Source organism: Strigops habroptila, chromosome 4, assembly GCF_004027225.2.
Source record: "Strigops habroptila isolate Jane chromosome 4, bStrHab1.2.pri, whole genome shotgun sequence".
In the NCBI taxonomy this organism is placed as follows: Eukaryota; Metazoa; Chordata; class Aves; order Psittaciformes; family Psittacidae; genus Strigops; species Strigops habroptila.
In genome coordinates, this window is record NC_046358.1 from 25,959,899 (window position 1) to 25,981,657 (window position 21,759).

General features: G+C 37.2%; 1 long non-coding RNA gene across 1 annotated transcript in view; it reads right to left on the bottom strand.

Moving 5' to 3' along the window:
• The window catches only part of LOC115607248, a 43,523-nt gene extending 29,071 nt beyond the window's left edge, over positions 1-14,452 (bottom strand). Inside the window, exon 1 of the long non-coding RNA XR_003991151.1 lies at positions 14,262-14,452. This is a non-coding gene — a long non-coding RNA (uncharacterized LOC115607248). The remainder of the gene's footprint in view (positions 1-14,261) is intronic.
• Between the last annotated feature and the right edge of the window lie 7,307 nt (positions 14,453-21,759).

Here is a 21,759-nt window from a genome sequence, read left to right on the forward strand (position 1 = left end):
CCAATTATTTCCAAAAGACAACAAGTATAAACTTGTGATTCAGGCAGCATTGTGTCCCTCCCAGGTTCTGCACAATGGCTGCAGACCTTCGACTCTGGCTCTGTGAAGCAACCATCATCTCACAGCTCTTTTTTCTACTCTTCTACATTTCTTGACAGCAAAAAGACAAACAGTATTGTGAAGGTCCCTGCTAAGTCTGTCTCACAGACACCTTTATTCCCATCCAACTGAAATTTCTCACAAAAGACAAGCTATTGATTTTGCTTATGATCCACTTGTCGTGCCAGTTGGTTCCCAACTAAAGGGTACCATTGCAGGTATGGTGTCTGTTTATACTGCTCTTAGATCTCAGTTCTGCTGTGGTCTTGTAAACATCTTGCAGTATTTAGAGGTAACAGATGAGCCATCTAAGCAATGGAAAATGTATTTTATTATGATGATATAGAATTTGCTGATTATTCTTTCTTAAACTATAAGTCTATAATGCTTGCCACCAGTCTTCACATACATTTGAGCACATTTTGCCCAAATGAACCACCACTGAACTCTTTCCTCTTATCTCCCTTCTGTCACTATGCTGTTTCAGGTATGCACTAAGATCTCCAGCAGTTTTCTGTTTATTGCACATAAGCTCTTTTACGTGTGGCACAACTGGAATTTCAGACACTCACTCATAATAACCTGCTCATTAACTTACTACTACAACCACATCTTTAGACAGATTATGAAGGTCTTGCAGATTAATTTGTCCCACATAATTAGGTCCTGTGAGCTTTGCAATCTACTTTCTTACTATGCTTAAAATTCCAAAGAACCTCTTTGGAGGTAATTTGACACATAAAATGCATGCAGTCCTCAGTATGCTTGCCACATGTTCTGCTGTTTCCTGCTATGTTATTATGGCCTTTCATCATTTCCTCTCACCACATCCTCTTGACTGTGCTTCTTTCACCCCCTCCTCCTTATACTTTCCCTGAGCTATCACTACTCCTCAGAGAGTTTCACTTACAGTGGGAAATACCATCTGTAATAGAACCAGTTGGTTATAATTTAGAGAAGATATTATGGCAAATAATCACAATTTTCAGTTTCATATCTGCATATTTTTAGGGCAACTTTCAGCTTCTGTTTTTACTCTTTTTTCTAGCCACCAGTAACTATTCTCTTGGATGTGTTCATACCAAATTGAACAAGCCCATTGAAATATATTTTACTGGCAAGTTTAGAAAGATTGAAAATGAGTGTTAACAAAATAACACATTTTCAGAGCAAGGGCAGGTTTTGATAGACTTACTCAAGTAGGAAACAATATAATTTCTCAAGGAATAGAGTAACAAAAGGTAGATGTTATATTGGTCCCAGTAGAATCCTTAAGTCCCTTGCCAAAAGACATTTAACATGCAACCATCTCTACTGTAAAACAAATGCTGCAGAGGTGCTGTCAGTGATATTTGCACAGATTCATTCTCATTAAAGGCTTTCATAATAGCATTCACTCTGGTGTAAACTTTTAAAAATTGACTCCTAGATCCATTAATCCCTTTCATCTGCTGCTCATGAGTTTAATGTGTGACATTGTAGCTAAAAGGACTAGCTTGGTCCTTAGATGAATAAACAAGGGAACACACAGTAGAAAAGTTGCGTGTGTTTCTAATAGCAGTGAGACCAGTTCTAGAATTGTTCAAAAGACTTTGGAGCAGGAAAGATTTTAGAGCAACTAAGGGATTGGAGAACAGGACTTAGAGTGAAAGACATAAACAACTATTCAGTTTAGAGAAATGGAAGAGATAACTTGATTATGGTTTAGACATGTCTTTAGAGATAATAGGAACTTAATACTTGGGGAATCTTTATCCATTGTTAAAAAAAAAAAAAATTGCAAAAATCAATAGCTAAAGACTAAAGCTATAAATCAGATGCACAGTTTTAACAGCATTGAAACAGTTCAGTAAGGTTTAAGATGGATTCTCCCCCACTACAACTAGTAAAAGTGTTACTGGACAATTGAATAAGATGATACATATCTTATTCAACTTATCCAACCACAGCTGTTAGTTTTGAAGCAAGAATTCATCCAAGGAAGCTCTATAGCCTGGGATATGTAGATGAAATTTTAGATTTGGTCTCCCCAGCTTCCGAAAAGAATTCTTTAAGTTCCTCCCACACCTGTGGAGAGCACACTTGTGCCCTGTGGCTTTGACACTCTCAACCGAGTCACTGCATAGCCAACATCCCCAGTGCCAGCTTTCTACTTTCTATTAAGAGAAAGAAAGGGAGGGACTCTGAGAGGAATGTAGTCATTGAAGGCCTGCCCAGTAAGACACTACTTCCACTGTTGTTCACCTTCTGGCAGTGTCGAGGATTCCTACATATTCAGTAGAGCTTCCGTAGTATAATTCGGAACACCAGCATTAAAACCTGCACCTTTCTGCGGACTGGTTGAGAAGTCTGGGATCCTGATCATACATGGTGTGATGGCATGAACAGCCATCAAAAAGCACCTAACTTTCAGCCCCTATTCTTTTCCTATAACTATAATGGAAATTTTATGTGAAAGAATGAGAGGAATGCTGCTTCTCTGTTTTCTCCTTATGAAAAAAAAAATCCGCTATGATGTCCTTCCTTTTATTTGTTGTTTCACTTCTCTTGTTTATTCCTCTCCCTCCACATCGTTTGCAGAGTAGACGACTGGACTGTGCGAGGATTTGCTAGGGCCTCTGCCCTCCACTCCTGGGACTATTCTCTACCCTGATGGAGCTGCCCGTAGCTCTGCCTCTGCTGTGGATGTTTCCCAGGGTCTGTACTGGTGCAGCTTGTTCAGGTTTCAGCACTACATGTGATGTTATACATTGGGATAATGCTTCTGTGATGAATGTATACATTGGCCTTGCTGTGTGGGCAAACCAGACAGGATTAAAAGTGTTTTCTAAGGTTCAGCACTGAGCATATAATGACTGTCACAGGGGAGAGCCACTTCCCAAGGTGATGAAAGAGCAACACGCCATTACGCATTATTTAAACACTCTCTGACATCTCCTGCAAATGCAAGGCCATAGTGTAGTGGCAAACTGTGTCTTACAGCACAGCTAAAAAACCACGAGAGTTTACTGCACTGGGGACAAGCATCCTCCAACCACGTCAGGCTGAACTTCATCATTACAGAGATTATGGTTTACCTCCTTGTTTGTCATTAAAACTGCCTTCCTCACTAGATTGCCAGAGGTAAGAACATAAACTGTTCTTCAATACTGAGGAGCTGGAAAGACCACCGTTTTCCTCCCCGGTTTTCAGCAATAATTAGCATACGGGACGTGATTAGCTCAGCACTAGAGGGTGTATTTTTACCAAAAGTGAATTAATTTTGCTCTGCCAAAAGCAGAGGACCTGTTGATAAGAACTGCAAGAGTCTGATGAAGTGGGATGCACCCTGGCACTGTGCCCTAGTACAGAGGTAGACTTTGGTGGGACTTTCCTGAGTTGGTCATCACAAAATTCTATGTGAAGCTGGTAAAGCTGAGTGAAACTTAATGAGGGTAAAAATATCCTCTTGCTTGGAGATTGTGTCTAAGATATTATGAAAATAGCATTTAAGTATGTGGCTCTGATCCCTCTTGTGCACGTACACACAGACCCACCATAAAGACCTGGTTTAGGATATGAGTGTATCTTGACTTGTGGGGCAAAAGATCCCTGAAATCAGCAGGTGCCAGAAAAATACTTATTTAACAGTAGAAACATTCTGTATTTCCCTTCATAGTTAACTCTGAAAATAAGTGGGATTTCAGACTGAAAGGGAAAGTTACACCAGCCAGATATGGATTGTTTTTTCTTAAAAATCATACTTAATTTTTCTAAATGTCAATCTATTTATATACAACATAAATGAGTCATTCTTATTTCACATTAATAAGGAAACTTCTTAATGGCTTATATATAAATATCTTGAAGAACACAGCAATATACAATAAACGCTTCTGTTAAAATTCATGCATAATCAAAACAAATTGAATATCCACTTTTATTTCCATAAATAACTATAAAGATTAATGTGAGACAATGATATTTAATTAAAGCTTATTTACTTTATAAGTACTTCCATGTTTTCAAGAGTAGTCTCCTCTTTTGGAACAGGAAGCTGAAATGCATTTCTGAGCCATCTAACAGTCATAGATGGAGGAAACTAGTTATGATCACAGCACAGTGCTTACAGCAGTACTGACAAACTGTCTAGCAAAAATTTTCACGTTAAAGAATTCTGGTGTTAAAGAGTTTAAATGCATTTTAATTGACTTTTCAAAATTCCATTTTTTATTCACAAACACACCTGAACACAATAACAGGAATTCACTTTTATATGCATTATTCTCTCTGATGACATGTTGTTGTACTGTACACATACTCCTCTCTTCATTTTTGAGACACAAAATAAAAGGTTATGCTCTTATGAGTAATAACTAAATAAGTTTCCTTCCCTTGGGCACTAGTCTACTGCTAATAATCCAGATAGATACTTTTTCTTAATAAACCGTTAACTAGAAGAACTAGTTTGTTTTGAAATGCAGATATTAACATGAGAAACTAAAGGGAGTACAGAACAAAATTGCACAGAATGGCACTCTCATTCTGCTTATTGAGGTTAAAAATTGCAATGGGACTTCAGAACACTGATTTCTAAGTCCAGGTTTAGTTTTAAAATGCAAGAATTGTTGGGATATATGTGGCTGATGATTGTTTCTCATCAGCATGAACACACAACCTCCAAACACAACACTTTCAATAACAGTTGTATTAGTCATCTACAGCTACAAGACTGTTTAAGATACACAAATAAAATAGCTTTATTTGGATTGTAATTAACATGGCAAATATCACAATCTTCTACAAGAAACAAACATTCCAAATCTATGTATTTTATTTCTTCTGACAACTGGAAAACTATATTTTACTGCAGAATGCTATATTGCTTCTTAACTATTCACCCTACACGGTATACATAAAAGCTTAATGAGTGTAGCTGCATAAAAAATAATTTTAATGCTTTTAAAATCAATGGTGAACAAAATGTTGTTTAGATTGTTTTTCAAACAACTATACCACATCTGATCCTTTGAGGAAAAGCAATTACTTCTTGTCATAGCCAATACATTTCTGCATTCTCCTATTTCAGTTGTACCATTCTTAGGGGCCTTTACACCAGTTACCATGCAAACAGTTAAATATTTGAGCAAATATAGAAGAATATTTTTATTAAATATCTAATCGATAAAATGCCACTTCAACTAATAGGCTAACAGTGAGAAGGGCAAGATCAGGAAAACTAAAAGGGTTTTTTGTTCCAAATTAACAAACAATATATGCAAGTTTGGCTAATGAAATACGTCTTCAAGGAAAATTTGCAGAATATAATTTCTACAAAAGGTATACAAAGATCTCTACAACATAGCTGCTATAATCTGAGTTTAGCTCCTGATCCTTTTATCCATTCTGTGAATAAGCATCAGCTTTTTTGTATTTTCTAAGGAAACATCAAATGTAATCATTTTTTGTAAGTTTCAAGTGCTATAAATCATTGGGAACTTATGCACACCTAATTTATGCAATCGTACTGGTAGTGAGGAAATCATCATTCTTTAGTGTTTTGTATCTCTGCCATTCTCTCCCAGAGAATTTTATCATAGCAGGCACCACAATAGTTGAGAGTTTCTGAGCATATATATTAGTGAGACCAATTTTTTAAGGTATGTAACTCAGTCATAAAAACTGAGACCATAGCCTCAAACTGTTTGTGAATTTCCTAAAGGGGGTACACACACATGCACAAAGACATGCACAACACACACACATTTTCTGATTTAAAATGCTTGCTTTTTCTTTCCCCTCACCTGCACTCCTGAAATCTAAAAACACATTCCTCCTTTTTAGCGATTTTGCAGGCCATCAGGCCAGAATACAGACTATCTCTGCTGTACAGTCAAAGGAAAAAATAACAACTAACTACAAACCAAATGGCTGAGGCATTCAGATTCATAAAGCATTCTTAACACACACATAAAAGCCACTTTTCATATGGAGTTGCGATGCATTCTGGAATATATTTCAGAAAAACAAAAATGTACACAATACGCAAATGTGTACTATTGTCATAGACATTGGCTATACACATCTATGAAGTGTGTGCTGAATCCATATTAAGAGTCATACAGAAACATCACTAAACATGCTTCTTCTATACAGCCCACATTCTCCTTTTACTGCAACACAGCCCCTGTTGGCAATGTTAGAAAGAGGCGTTTCTTTAAAAAGTCACGGTTCTGTCAGAAGTTTTGCCTGAGCAAGGACTGCAGTTTCAAGCTCTGCCTTCACCACAATAGAGCAACTGGTTTCAGGGCAGCTTGCTCTTACCGCTGTGAATTAACTCAGGCACTTGGAAAAAGGCTTTTGGGGGACATGTGCTTAACCTCTGTCTATAGCTGCCTGCTCCAGTAAAAATCGACATTACAGGTCTTGTAATTTCTAAGCATAGTTATTTAAGTACCTCTATTGTAATATTTTTTTTTCCTTGGATATGTAAATAATGAGACAGCAATAGAAGCAACAGAACCTGAGCACAAAAATACAGCCCCAGTCATTTCAGTAAGGAATTAAGTAAAAATCAGGAAAAAAAATGAGATTAAATTTAAACTTTGAGGTAATAAAATATGGAGTTGGAGATGCCAATGAAATCTGCCGAAACTAAATTTCAGAAGCATGGCTTTCTCATCTCGAAATGTTACACCCATAAAAGCAGCCTATAAAATTAATCTACCTGGAGATTTTCCATGTTAAATCAGCTCAGAAATAACTTTTAAGCACTTATGGCATTATATCTAAAATACATATTCTCCTGTTGTCCATATATCAAAATCATGTGTATTTTGAAAAATAAGATCTGAGCTGCACTGAAATGTTTGTATTACAAGAAAGAACGGTAATAAAGTATATCACTTTCAGAGAGATTTTACATTTGAAGCATTCTCTAAAAATTTGCATCAGGTTGCAGTATTGGGAGAGCATGCAGTTTAAAGGTTCCCAAATTCACTTTTTTTAAGAGAAGTACATAGAACAGTAAAAGGCAGCAAAAGGAGGCAAAAAGCCAGTGTATCTTTTCAACCTGGATCTGAAAATGAGATTCCTAAAATGTTACCGTTTTCTGTTATCTGGAGTGCAATATGGCCCATTCATACAAACTCTTTTATTCCATTTGCTCAAGGGAAAGAGACGTTCAATATGAGAAAGAGAAAATCAGTGGGGTAATTTCCAGAAATTACTGGAAAGAAAACAAACCTTTACTTGTCTCAGGAAAATAATGTGCTGCTTCAGTTTGCCAGATGTGGAAATAAAGAGCATTTAGGTAACGATCCTTATAGTCTAATAAATTTTTCCAAATTATATTCTTGTAAAATTTAGCATGAACTATATAATAACTTCTGCAAATTCAGGAGTGGATTTTTTTGTTGTGGTTCCTCTTCCCCTCCACCCCCACCCCGCAAAAGCTGTAATAGGCAAAGTAGCTGATACAAGTGGAAAAGGAAAAAAAAAAAAAGAAATAAAAAGATTTGGGTTCTTTCCAAGAACTTTGCCACATTTTGCAGATTCTCATTTTTCAAATAAAGGTGTCTTAGCCCTTGAAATTGTGGAGATATTCCTGCTTCTGTAAATCAATGTATTGTTGCTAGCCAGCCTTGCAGAAATCTGTCTACAGCCAGTCAGACAGAAACAATAGGAGCGACAATTATATGTATTCTTTTCCCTCCCTCCAAAATTAACATGGTTTTGCCTTAAAATTGCAAGGCAATTTTAGTAAAGGATGTGTTAGTGTTCAAAACACTAAGCTGGAATCAAGCAGAGGTTGCATTGTAAAAGCGCATGTAGTTAAAGTGTACAGACTCCTTTTTTTGCTTATACAGTGTCGGTTTGGGTTACTTTTATCAACTCAGCATTGCAGATTAGGCAAGGAGACAAATGAACTCTGTAAGGAAATAAATTTGGGATCAGTATTTGGATTTTATCAGGTCTGGATGTTTGGTCAAATGTGATGTTTCAGGCAAAGTTGTTGAAGAATGGGAGAAAAAAGCCAGTTACAGACTGAATTGTGCCAGCCCGAACCACTGTTAAAGCGCTTTGTGCCAGAAAGAGAGCAACTTCAGAAAATCTCAATTAATGTCATAAAAAAATGTGTTGGTGAAATATCTCTGCATTTCTACCAACACAGCTGAATTCAGGACCTGGTCCAATCCAGGGGTTTTTTTATTTATTCACCTGGAAGTTTCATTAAAATCTATTTTGCCCTCCTGTTTCAGCTGTTTGTAACTTCTCTTACTTCTCCAAAAATCCACCTGAACTTGAATGAAACATTAGGTTCCATAATTTAACAACTGTACAAAGGTGGTGTGGTATAGCATGTTGTTAATGTGCTTTATATTTTTTAGTCTGGAAGCTCTCAGCAAGTTAAACGTGTTCACTCACATTTCTGACACATTTATCTGCAGAATGGGTTCAGAGGTGGACACTCTCTGATGTGAAATCAAGGTGCTCCAGAATTCTGCAGAATCTATAGAAATACCTCCACAGATTTTGCCAAAAAACCTCAGCAGATTTATATTGGCCCTGCCAATGACTTTCTGTTTAACTTGTAATCAAAACAACTCAAACCCAGTTACTGTTTGCATATCTGCCAAGCCTCTCAATTTCAGCAGTAGGCAGCAGACTCTCAGTATGACAGCCTGTCTTTCAGATTCAAGCTGAATCTGCCAAGGCTCCACTACAGAGGCAACTGGTAAATTAAATGCCAACAAGCAAGGACATTCATGTACCTTTACACTCCGCACATGAAGAGACATCACAGGCCTCTTCATTCTAATGGGTGCTTTGTGTGTTTTGGGCTGCAAAGTAAAGAGTGCCTGCTCTTATGCGTAATGAAGCCATTGCATATATATTAGTTTAGCTGTATTGCTTTAATTCTGTGGTCACAAATTACCTAACAGGTTTTCTTGTTACAGAAAAACAGAAAATCCTTTTGAAAATCCACAGAAAACAAGCAGTGAAAGAAAAATCAACTTTTAAGCCCTCTTCTACCTAAAGAGAGCAGATAACATTATCTAGCCAGGTTACAGAAGATTCATTGCCAAGGATACCTTAAAATAGGAAACATCCAAAATTATACTGTCAAATCTTTAATTCTCTTGTTCACAATATAGGCACGCTGTCTGATTCTGAAAAGGGGGATCTTTTTAAAGCCATCAGCACCACTGGTGATTCTTTATAGCAAGCAGAAGACGTTAATTATATTTAGGCAATTATTGACTCTTATTAATACTTACAAGTTGCATGAGACTTTTTGGTTATTGATAGCTGATGCAGTCACTATTGCCAAGTTTAGATTGTATTAACAATTTTGAGTGCACAACCATAATACAACCAGAGATATTAATACAACTGAGCATAAACAACAGTACTTGACAGACTCAAGTGAGGGGAAAAGCAGTAACACTGGTTACTCTAATGGACAGAATAAATGATAGAATCATATAATGAGTTTATGGCAGCCAGGTTTAGTGAAATCTATTTCTGAAGTAAGAATGGGGGAAAGGTATCGGTTTTGGTAACAGAATGAGGGTACAAACACATTAAAAATTAACAGGGTGTTTTCAGATAATTGAAAGAAAAAGCACCGGCATGGGAAACTTAACGGTTGTAACTCACACCGCTCTACAGTGGGCATTATTACTGTTTCCTGCCATGGATCTAATTTGCCATCACACCTATAAATGAAAGAAAGAACTAAGAGCTTCCCAGGAGATCCTACAATAACATGAGAGGGTTGGGGTTTTTTGTTTCTTATTTCTTTTTTTGTTTGTTTGTGGTTTCTTTATTTTATTTTTTTTTTAATAGAGGAAGAGAAATATTCCAATATAAAAGAGGTTACTATTGTGCAAGTATCTTTTTTATATACTGTAATTTGGCAGACACAGCTCTGCAAGACTTCAGAACTAAGAAAGTGGAAACTTTGACGTTCCTTTGACATGAGCTGGTTGAGATGCAGCTTCTTTGTAATTGTAGAGAAATATTATATTCTTGCAGCTGCCTGGTGCTAGCAGTGAACTATGCTTCATTTTATAGCACCGGTTCCTCCCTTCTCCACTTCCCCCCAGCATCAGCAGTACTTACCTTTATCACATCAAGATTTACTTTGGAACTATGTCAGGTGTCCCCAGAAAAATGACAAACTAAAATTAACCTGTAATTGTAATATGAGCCTGAAGGCATGTGCTTAGTGGGAAAGAATTCACCTTTTACAGACACACACACATGGGGCAATGTTAGAGGGATATTTGAAATTCCAGACATCACAATTTCATTAATCAATGAGTAAATCAGTTAGCAACCAGTCATGCTTTTTTGCAATGTGACCTAATCCTTAGCTTGAACTTGCCATTGCCTGGTTGTATGTTATTTCCAGGGCCTGATGCGGTGATTGCTGAAGATACTGGCAAAGCTCCCGTGAACCACGGCAGTGATAGCATCAGGTCCCTGAATCACTCCTTCCCCTTCCACTTATTAACAGAATTTTATAGATATGTAAGTGAAATGTGTCAATATACGAAGTGCCTAAGTGTGGAAGTATAGTCATGAGTCCTTCAAGGTTAAAAAACCACAGCTTCAGAAATCCTTGTAGTTTTCAAGTTCCCTTTTTCTCTACTCCTTTATTTTAGTCACCTGTCTATAGGCTGGATGTCAGTTGCTGCCTAGCCTGAGATAGGGATATTGCAGTTGGTAGGACAGACAGCTAAAAATGTTGTGTAACTATGGTATATAAAGACACGCTATCCCCTCCCTGAGGCCTACCTAAGTTAGAACATAAAGTGCAAGCACATACAAGTTAAAAATAATGAAACTTCTCCACTCTCCAGGAGCTACTGAATTTGACTTCTGCAAACAGATATTTCCATGTAAATATTGTCCCAACCCTAACTTGAAGCAACCCAGTTCTCTCTGTCTCTGCTAGACCTGTTTTCTTAAAGCATTTTTTTAAGGTAAAAAAATCTCATTGAAAAATGATTAGTAGAGGTAGTTTAAAAAAATAAAATAAACCCAAACAATAACAACAAAAAAAACCCCTACAGCACACTTTGCAATAATAATAGGGCAATAATTTACTGGTTTGTGTTCTGACCCATTCGACGGCAACTGATTTGGGGCTGGGGAGGGGGAGGGGAGCAGGGTGATTAAGGGTTAATATTCAAATGAGAAATTTGCAAGGCCTGCATAATGGAACTGCCACCCTGATAACAATAGGAATTTTTAACAATATCGAGCCTTGTTAGCAAGAGAGTTACAAGCATTGAGGGCAATCAGTGTGTCTTGTCAGTTTCTTTTTATCTACCATCTCCAACCGCCAAGGAACCGAAATGAAGCACTTTGGAATTATCAATTTCAGCCACATTTGCATAACAAAGCCCCCGAGGAAGAGGCATGATAAATGTGAAGGACCCCTCTTGGAAAAGGAACTGTCAACCGCGCCCCGAAAGATTCTCCGACCGAGCGCATTCTTGGGGATTGTAGTCAGCGAAAATAAAATGAAAGCATTAAAGAAAGTCATTCTCTCAGAGAGAAAAATCTCCCCCTCTGCACAGAGAGAACTGGATGAAATGACATTATGCATATGAAAATGTCCAGAAAGATGTTTGATTTATGTATGCATTAGATGCAAATTCCATTACCGCACGCGCGCTGTTGTGTGATTTGGCTCTGAACACATCACTGCCCTGATCAAATCTGATCTCATTAATTCCGACAAGGGGAGAGAGAGAGGGAATTGAGAAGAATTTATGGCCTGGACACTTGAAAGAAGTAAATTGTAATTCTGTTTAAAGCTGTAGCGAACCTTTTAAACACCTTTTATTATAGAAAAAAGCACTTACTTTTATAACACTGTTAGAACTTACTTAATCTTGTACTTGGAACTTCTAGTCCTCATTTAAAAAAATCTATGACCTTGTGGGGGGGGGGGGAGAGAGAGGCAGAGAGACGGAGAAAGAGAGAGACAGGAAAAAATATGCCTGTCTTAGACTGAAATCCAGCAGAAGCATCATGATAATATGATCAAAGAGGACCTATTGACTATCTGAATAATCATATGAAAATTCTGCTCTGCTGTTATATGTTTATTTTTAAACAATCTTTTAATATTCTCAAATAAAATATCAAATACTTTACAAGTGTTTTTATGGGACTAGATAGACATTGCCTGCTTAAAAATGTTATTAATTGTGATCTAGATAAAAATGAGCACATTTATTATAACAATATTCTCAAGCAGTGCAGTGGTGTCAGCTAAAACTGATGTGTGTTCAATTCTGAGCTATAGACAATTTAAAGACAAAAACCCCTAGATGTTTGCTAAAAAGGAAGTACATTACTGCAGGGAAAATTAAAAAAAAAAAAAAATCAAAACCCAAAACAAAAAACAAAAACAAACCAGATTGTTTCTTACATTAATAAAGATTCTTATCCTTGTTTTGCTCCTGAGAAAGACCTTAATAACTCATTTCCTCCCTTTATGAAAGATAATCACCCTTCATGGGTGAGATATCCTGTATTTACTTGATACCAAGTGTAAAACTGAAATAGTGTCTCAATATGTTATTGCATTGTATAATCAGTGTTCCTCCCCCAACATTCATGAACCCCTAGGGTGCTTCATAGCCTAGAATAGTTTCTTTTCTGTTATGCATCTTCCGTTTTAGTGAGATATGATGAACTACCTCCCCAGTAAAAAAGAGAGAGGAAGAGAGTGAAAAAAAAACACCCCCCCTTGATTCCTAAATTCTTAGTTGCCTATCGTGATTCATTTATAGAGAAATGAAGTGATCTCTACAAACAGTTTCCCCAATGAAGCCTGCAGCTTTCTTTGATAATCTGCTCCAGCTGAAGTAATTGTTGAGCAAATGTTACACAGAGAGGTACAGGTAACTTATAAGTTATTGTATATATAAACACAAAATAATAACTTGTAGGTAAACCATGTGAATATATTTTCAACATCATTCACAATTTCAATACGTAATATTGATTTCTTGTGGAGTGGGCTTTTTTATCTTTCCACATGCAGAAAGTATGTGTTTACAATTTCCAGTATTCAAATATAGAAAAATGTTACCTTTTGAAGAGTTATTTTAATATATTTGGCTACCAAATTCAGTTTATAAAAAACAGTTACCAAATAGTTTAAAAAAACAGAGCATAGTCCTGATTTACATAGAAATTTCAATGGAGTCCTAAGTATGCATTCAAAAAACACTTTACAGAAACATGCAGACATTACAATATATAAATGAGTACAGATATGTCCTGTCATTTTCTTATTTTGTCATCAGTATGCACACAGTTCTGTAAAAGTATTTCAATGCGTATATGTATACATGAAAAATAGCAGAGAGAGATATTTCGTAAGTTTATAACAGAGCAGGCATTTGTTAGCATGAATATAACACAGAATGCTGCTTTTTGACTGTACTAAATCGAGTACACTGAAACGTGCATTGTGTATTGTGCTGAGTGTATGAAACAACTTAGCAATGTGGATATCTAAAATATATATGGTGCAATATTTGAAAGTGCTGAAGAATACCTTTTGTTCTAAATAAATATTCTTTCCATTATTAACTTGAGCGTGGCTTACTTTATGTTATGTCTAAGGGGAAAAAAAAAACCCACCCAGAATTTTCCTTGCATATAGACTTAAGAAAATTAGCACAGTGTGAGAGAAACTGTAATTGCAAAATTTGGTTTGGTGTTTTACATCAGGTTATCTCCCTCCTCCTGCATACCCTTTAGCATATAACTGAATGCATTCTATTAAAATATTCAAGCCACCTGTCCATTTGAGCCTTTTTCAGTTACCACCCCAAAACAAAAGCAATTTTGTACTTCAGAATACAGGCATCCAGAACTAAGTTTCCATTACTGGTGGCTAATTAAGCAAACTGGGCTTGCTGTCCCTTTAAAAATAAAAAAATAAAAAAAAAAAAAAATCCTAAGCCAAAACACAACAACAACAAAAGAAACCACATCCTTTTTGCCACCCTAATCCCTCCTCCTGTCCCCCCAGTACATACACAGACACACATACTTCCCTTCAATGAGTGGTTCAGGCTCCCTGATTAAGGTCATGCCGTTTGTTCATTACTGGCCTGGCTAATGTGATTGAATTGGAACAATACCTTTGAACTCCTTGGCTCTGATCTGCATACTAATTGACTCTCTTGTCCTTGGCAGTGACCTTGACAGGCTTTCCACCACTCTCAGAATGGCTGACCAGTTTCTCATCAAAAGTTCCTAGCAAAAAAGCCTCAGTCCCGAAATAAGAATTAGTCATTTATACTACTTTTCTCTGTATTCGTATTTCCTTATATACCATTAGAAAAAGCAAAATTGCTACTCCCTAGCTCCCCCTGGATGCTTATTAATACTTGAAAATCACTGTGTCACTTTAAAGTACTGAAACAGTGACAGCATTGTTTTGAAAGAGTTCATTGTTGCAGGCTAAAACACATTTTACACATATTTTCAGGTGGCTTTTTTTTCTTCTTACATAAAAGGTTGCACTTTAACTCATGGGTCTTTACATCATTGTAATCTTTTTTTTTTTTCCCCCAAATGAAAAAAAAATCTTGGTTGTATCCTAAGAAAACATCACAAATTAGGGTTTTTTTCACAATTTACATTAGCATGCTAACAGCCTGTGTTCCAACAGGTTCTATAGTAATACTATGATTTCAAACAAAACAAAACCAAGCCATGCAGAACACTGAACTAGAAAATGCCAGGTTTAAGGTAATGAGCTAAGGATTTTCTTTGTGTATCTCTGATGGCAAAATAGATCAACATATTACTCACTAGGTGTGATTTCTATATAGAAGACGTTATTAAATTACTACACCACTACTTATGAAAAAAAAAAAAAATCCAAAACATTACAGAAGAATATTATTCCGAGTGGAAAGGAGAGGTTTACTTCACATTTACCGGAGTGGAGATTTACCTCATGAAACAAGTGTCAGCCTCCGTGAAGTTTTGCTATTAAAGTAATGAGCTAAAAACTAAACCAAGCTAAACTTAAGTATCACCAAGAAAAAAAGATGGACAGCATAACGAAAAATGTACTTTTATCAGGCTGACAGCAAAGATCCACTTTTTAAAAAAAGTTCTGTTTTTTTCTTTAATATTCATTCTTACTTTAGGCAAAATCTATTATGAGGAAAACAGCTGGAATTTTAAACTCATTTAATGACACTTTGGACTTTTCTAGCAGTTCTTTACTAAGTTCTCAAAGAGCTTTAGAAACATGAAGGAATGAATATGTATTACAACCAGGTGAAGTATTATTATGGAACATTAATAATGACCTGTGAATCTATAAATAGTCAACCAAACTACAAAATTTCTAACATATATTCTTTGATGCAATTCTCATTTTTATTCTGCTGTGGTTACCAGACCAGCTGTTTTGAAAAAAAGTCTCAAAACAGAGATTTTCACTATTAAGAAAATAATTTTTAGTTTTTAAGGCAGTAATAGCCCAGCATCTGGCCAATATCTAAGTACTTAGGCAAGGCAGACCTCACAAATTTGGCATCCAGTTCAAGACTACTATAGAAATAAGTCACAAACTTTAGATCTTGGTCCAAACTTTCCTAAAAATTCAAGGATGGCCTCGATCCAGAATTTTAGTATGAATTCCAAAATTTTAGTACAAAAGAACATGTGGGGCTCCACTGAGTCTCTATGACCACTTTTATTCGAGACCTAGTCCAGAAAGAGGCTTCTCATCATCACATTTGAGCCTGCACATACGCCTTATGCCTTTCTCCTGGTGAAATCCTCAGGTTTGCTCCACAAATCAAAAAGCTGATGCTGAAACAGTGAAAGCCAGAGAGGACAAGGTACAGACCAGCATCGCAGAGACCTGCAGCAGCAATGCTGGCTAAGCCTGCAAGCAGGATATCTGCCAGAGCACTGTGGCTGAGAAGAGGCACATGTAGGTAATTGGATCTGTGAACAAATTCAAGCTCCACAGAGCCACACAAGCGACACAGGACTGAAGAACACATCTTGAAGGTATTTTGGTGCCTAAACCACATACAGACAGCTAAAGCAGTTTTCAAAAGCATTTGAGCCATATTCTTATTGATTTCACTTTGTTCTGAGGTTCTAGAAGCAGTAGCTAAACAGGTGAAGTTAGTGCTTATATAAATTACCAATCAATTTTTTCACCAAAAATAGCAGTGCTTATACAACAATTAAACGTTTCTTGTATTCTGAGACCTTCCTAAAGTGTACTGAAATACATGCAGTATTTCACAAACCACTGAAAAGCAGCCAGCACTGCAATAAAATATACCAGGTGTCCCTGCAACACCACAGAATACAGAAGAGTTTTAGAAAGAGTATTTTTAAGCGAAACTGCAAAAGGAAAAATTAGGGAGACAGAATGCACCCTATGAAACAAGGCTCTGCTCTCCCATAGATACGGTGTTTTTCATTACAAATTGTCCATCCCTGGTTTTAGGACTCAGACAAAAGCTGGTATGCCCATCACTGTCACTACTTAATTTTATTTACGCAATGAGCACCACCTACTGCAGGGGAAGACTGTGAAACCTACTTAGTCAGTACATCAATCACTTCCTATAATAATTTGTTTTCCTAAAGTTGCTGCTGCTGAAGTTCTGACCAGAACTATGTACAGCTTTCATTTTGACTGCTGCTCAAAATGGAGTGTTTCTGAGCTATGTGTAACATGTATAGGCCTTAGATATTAATCAGCTGAAGGAAATTTAAAAAGAAGATCTAATCAATTAACCTAGTATATAATACCAGAACTCAAACAAAATTGGTTTATCCTACCCTCTATACTTGATCTGTGACTAGCACATTAGAGAAATTTTTCACTGACCAGGGTAAGAGCTTTTTCACTCTTTAAAATAATAAATTTTATTATTTAAATAATAAATAAGTTCTGGTACTGAGTTTGATGCACTTCTATATAAGAGGTAGTCTTGGTTTAGGAAAAAGGATGGAAAGGCACAGAAAATCTCTCCCCTTTCCCATCTCAGAAGACCAGCAGGGGTTCTGACACCACTTATGGAGTACTCAGGCACCCTCTTCCCACTGCAGATGAAACCCCCTCACCTGCTCACCTCTTATCTGCTCCCTCACAGCTGCCACTGCCTGCTCACCTGGTTGCTCCCTAAGCTGATTCAATAAAAACTATTTCCTTAACGTGCATCAGTTTGACTGCTTTGGACTAAAAAGCAGTTCTGTGGCTCATGCCAGTAGACCTGAGGAGGCAGTAACTTTCAGTGGAGCCTGGGTGTGAGCTGAGGGGATGCTTAAGCAGGGAGAAATCAGGGTACCATCTGCAGCCAGAACAGGCTGTCTGACTGCAGCACTGAGCTGTTGCCAAGCTATGCTAAGTTGCACTGGTCATATAGGTTTCTCAACGGCTTCTGTCTGAGACAGAAAGATAGAGAAAATCTGAGCTCTGTCAGCCCTGGTCCTGCCATCACAGTCAGGATAAAGGTAAATATCCTCGGCAAACATGCTTCTGAGGATGAGGCAAATAAGTTGCTCAGTTACATGCCCTACTGGGCGTTTACAGTAAGATTGCACACGCCTGCGCAGTGCAACGAAGCTGCAATGCATAAGACAATATGTCAGAGAACTGTTAAAAGAAAAAATACTAATATAACCTAAAAACCTGCAAAGAAATATAGACTCTGAGCACTTACTGTTTTTTACTTGCAGCTGACATGCTGTTGGCAGAGTAAGGCAGAGAAAGCCATCCTCCCAGTCCCATGATAAAGACCATGATCTTGCTTTCTTTAAAAACATTTAGCAATATATATGTAGAGATCTGTAGATTATAAAAAATAATTAAAAATTTTCTGTGCACTTTTCTGCCCAAGAAGAGCACAAGAAAACAAACATGTGACAGCTGTGGAAATGCACAGAACAAGACACGCAGCGAATATGGTGATGAACAAGGTGTAGTAACTAGAAAGAACAGAATGCAAGTGAAAAGTATTAATTATTGATAAGATAAGGGACAAGTAATTACCACACTTAATATCTACCTACCTGCTATAAGGAAAAGACAATGTTTCCTAGCTGTCTAATGAGTGGTGGGTTGCAGTTTGCTCTTTTGGCTCCATAGGCAGGTTCTCTTCTTCCATGCTGGCTGGCACTTTTGTGCACATGCTACATTATTCCAGGTTACTGTTAGTAGTCTATTCAAATCACTTAATAACAACCAGGGTAATTATTACAGTCAGATCTGATCAGAATACAGATTATAACAGAAGTCCAGTACTAAAACGCATCCCTCATTGGCTCAGAAGGAAGACAGATAACACATGAAAAGAGCCCATTATTTTACCTCAGGTGAAAACTACAGTGAGAGATTTATACTCAGCAGCAAACTTTAAGCTATGTCCTTTTGAAGCCAGTAAGAGAGTAAATACGTAACATTTTGCATGTGAATATTCACATGCAGAACTTAGGACACACATTACCTCTAACATGCAAAATGGATAAAAAAGCTTAAGTAAATTCTGAACATTTACCTGCTAAACAGAGAGCTGGGGCAGCTTTCAGCATTCCTTTTGCTATTTACTGGTTTTATTCTGTCATTTACTGTGTGTTCACTCTTACGCAGTAATTTCACATTTAATAGGATACAGAACTTATATTTCTCACCATTTTATTTCAATCAATCACCATCTCTTAATGACTACTTCTTTGTTAATTGAATAAAGACTTCTATATTTACCATTTAATCTAAAAGATTAACATAAAAATGTGACAATATAACAACAGCAAAGCTGAACCTCAAGGCACAGACTGTATGCTGTTAGTTATCCATGACACACTGTAATGAGAACATTCATAACAAAATCCTTCTTAGTGGTAATGCACCTGTCTTCAGGCTTACAACATATTTGTTGTATCAGAGCAATCTTGCTAAATGTCAAACTGGTTTGCGCTTCCTTTTGTTTAAACCTGGTGTTAAGTTGGTAGGTTGATGGAGAAAGCATCATCATAGGTTTCTGCGCTCTTTTTTTCTGATATGGTAGGAGATGAGCTGTCAGTTGGTAGAGTCAAGAGATTCTGGACTTCTAACGACAGTCTTCCAACATGTCCTGGCATCTAGGTAGAGGTGAATCTGCTGATGCCTAAACTCATGGAAAAGCCATATTCACACCTGAGAAACAAGTAAGCCGCTCTGGTACTGGACAGATATGTGGCTGACAAAGCAGTTCATTGGTGTTGTCCTCCAAAGCTTTTCTTGCCTACCATGAATTCAGACAACCCAGAAGGGCTCTTACTAGTTGCATGAGAGGACTCCGTCACTGGAGCCATGTAAGCACGTACTGAGACTCCTCTCAGGAGCCACAGCTTGGCTGCACCTGACTCATTCAAACAGCTGAGAAGCACCAAGCCTACATTTGGTTTGAAGCATAGGCTGGATCACCATTACGGATCTGTGTTTACTTGCTTCAGAAAGTCCCTCTCTCTTTTTACTACGTTTGTGATTCCCTTTCACTGAGTGAAGGCACTGGTTAGCAGTGCAAGAAAATCTCTAACTTCACAGGTTATAAAAGGCACCATTTTTCTAACATTTCTCGCTCCTGTTAGTTCACAAAGTAGGAGACTTAAAGGACCTTACGCCATGAGGCATCTCTGTGGAGATTCAATGCTTGCCAGTTTGCAAGATCGCCCTCATGAGCGAGTTCAGTGATTCCCAGACAAGGGATCATAACCTCTGGTGACATGAAAGAGCCTCAGAAATGCAAGATGCAGCAGCTTTCATCTGACAGACTGCAGCTGAACAGGGAAGTAGACTATCATCTTTGCCAGCTTTCAGGTGCCAGAAAATGGGTCCTGGCAGCTTAATCACTTGCCTACCTGCAACAATTGTGTTTTCCCTGAAGCACCTTCTGTGAATATAACTGCCTAAAGATACACCCTATAGACTGAAGACTTGACCTTTTAGTCACCTATTTAAATCTGAATTTGGAGGAAAAAGCAAGCAACCTCAAAAATAGCCCCAATATGGGGACAATGAAAATAGAGAGCACACAGAGAAACAACTATCAGATGGAGACACCGCTGTGACAATCCAAACCAGATTCTCTGACTAGGGCTAGATTATGGCATCTCTGTTCTATTAACCAAATTCTTTTTCTAGGGATCCCCAGCCTTAAGCTTGGATGGCCAGGATGGTCCACAGACAGTCTCTTAATGGCACACAGCAGGGATTACACAGGCTCAGGAACTGGGAGACAAAGCATGTCTTTAGAGGGGCACTTGTGAGAGGCAGAGGCTCCCTCACCTTCCAAGCTCCACAGGGGCTGAGAAACTACAGCTTTGTGCAGAGAGATGATACCTCCAATAAGGTGATTGGCAGCATCTTGCTTCTGTGAAAGGCAGTATCTCCCAGCTCTTGCTGAGTTTCTAACAGCACGCTTAACTTCTAATTTGGGAAAGAAAAATACCATCTGGCACCTCAACTTTGAAAAGTTGCCAAATCTTGACTTACTCTCTGAATCCTCCCCAGGAAATCATGGGAACTACCTACCAAGAAAAGCATTACAAAGTGTGAAAAAGGCTCACGTGAGCTAGCTGCATGTAATCTACTACAACACGTCTTTAAACAGAAAAATAACTGATTTGGGGCAGTTTAGTCATGCAGTCACCTTAAGAACTTGCTTGAGTTTCCAACTGGAAGTTAATGAACCACAACTGGTTCATTAAATTCTTGGTGGATTTTCAGAATAAGGAAACAAGATGTCTTTTCCAAATTAAGAAATTGCAGGTGACTTAGTTTTAGAAGGAGAGCTAACAATAAGCCTGCAGTATCATGCTGGAAAACACATGAGCATTTGGTTCATGTTTGTGCTCATTACAGTCTTATTTGTGCACACTGTTAAGAATAATCTTTTTTTGATATAAAATTATTTTAAAATAAAAAGTGTCAGAAGAGTCATTTTGTCAGAGGAAAATGCATTCATGTCAGGGAAAAGATTTTTAAATTACACCCAAGAAAGAATGAAGAAGAGAAATTTAAGGAAAGGGAAAATCTGGAAGGAGAAATACAATTGTTGTTCTTCACCACCTCATTATTTGTCACCAGTAGTACGTAAACTTCATATTATAATAAGATGCAAATATCTGCATCTGCACCTTAATTCTATATATAGAAGAAAGAAAACAGTGAAAATGTTCAAGCATGCTTTATTGTGCTATTTCTGTGTCCTTCAACACATACATTCAAAGTTCAAGCAGTAACACATCACCTGGGTAGATTTCTTCTAAAATAAGCTAATAAATGTCATTATAAATATTATGTGGAAACTGAAAACTACAGCAAGATGCACTGTACTATATCCAAATAACAATTCTCCAATATTATTAGTTCAAATTATTTCAGATGAAATGTATTATATAATAATCTTATATATCAAAGTCACTAAGGCATCAAACTCATCCCCATGTTGCTTTATTCAAGTAAAATTTCTTCTGAATTCAAACATACAAATTCAAGCCATTTATGTTTTTAAGACTCATATATGTATCTGTAGAGAGAAGATGAAGAATATATCTATTTAGTCTTTAACAATATGCTGAATAAAGATCAAGTGTACCAATTTTAGAACA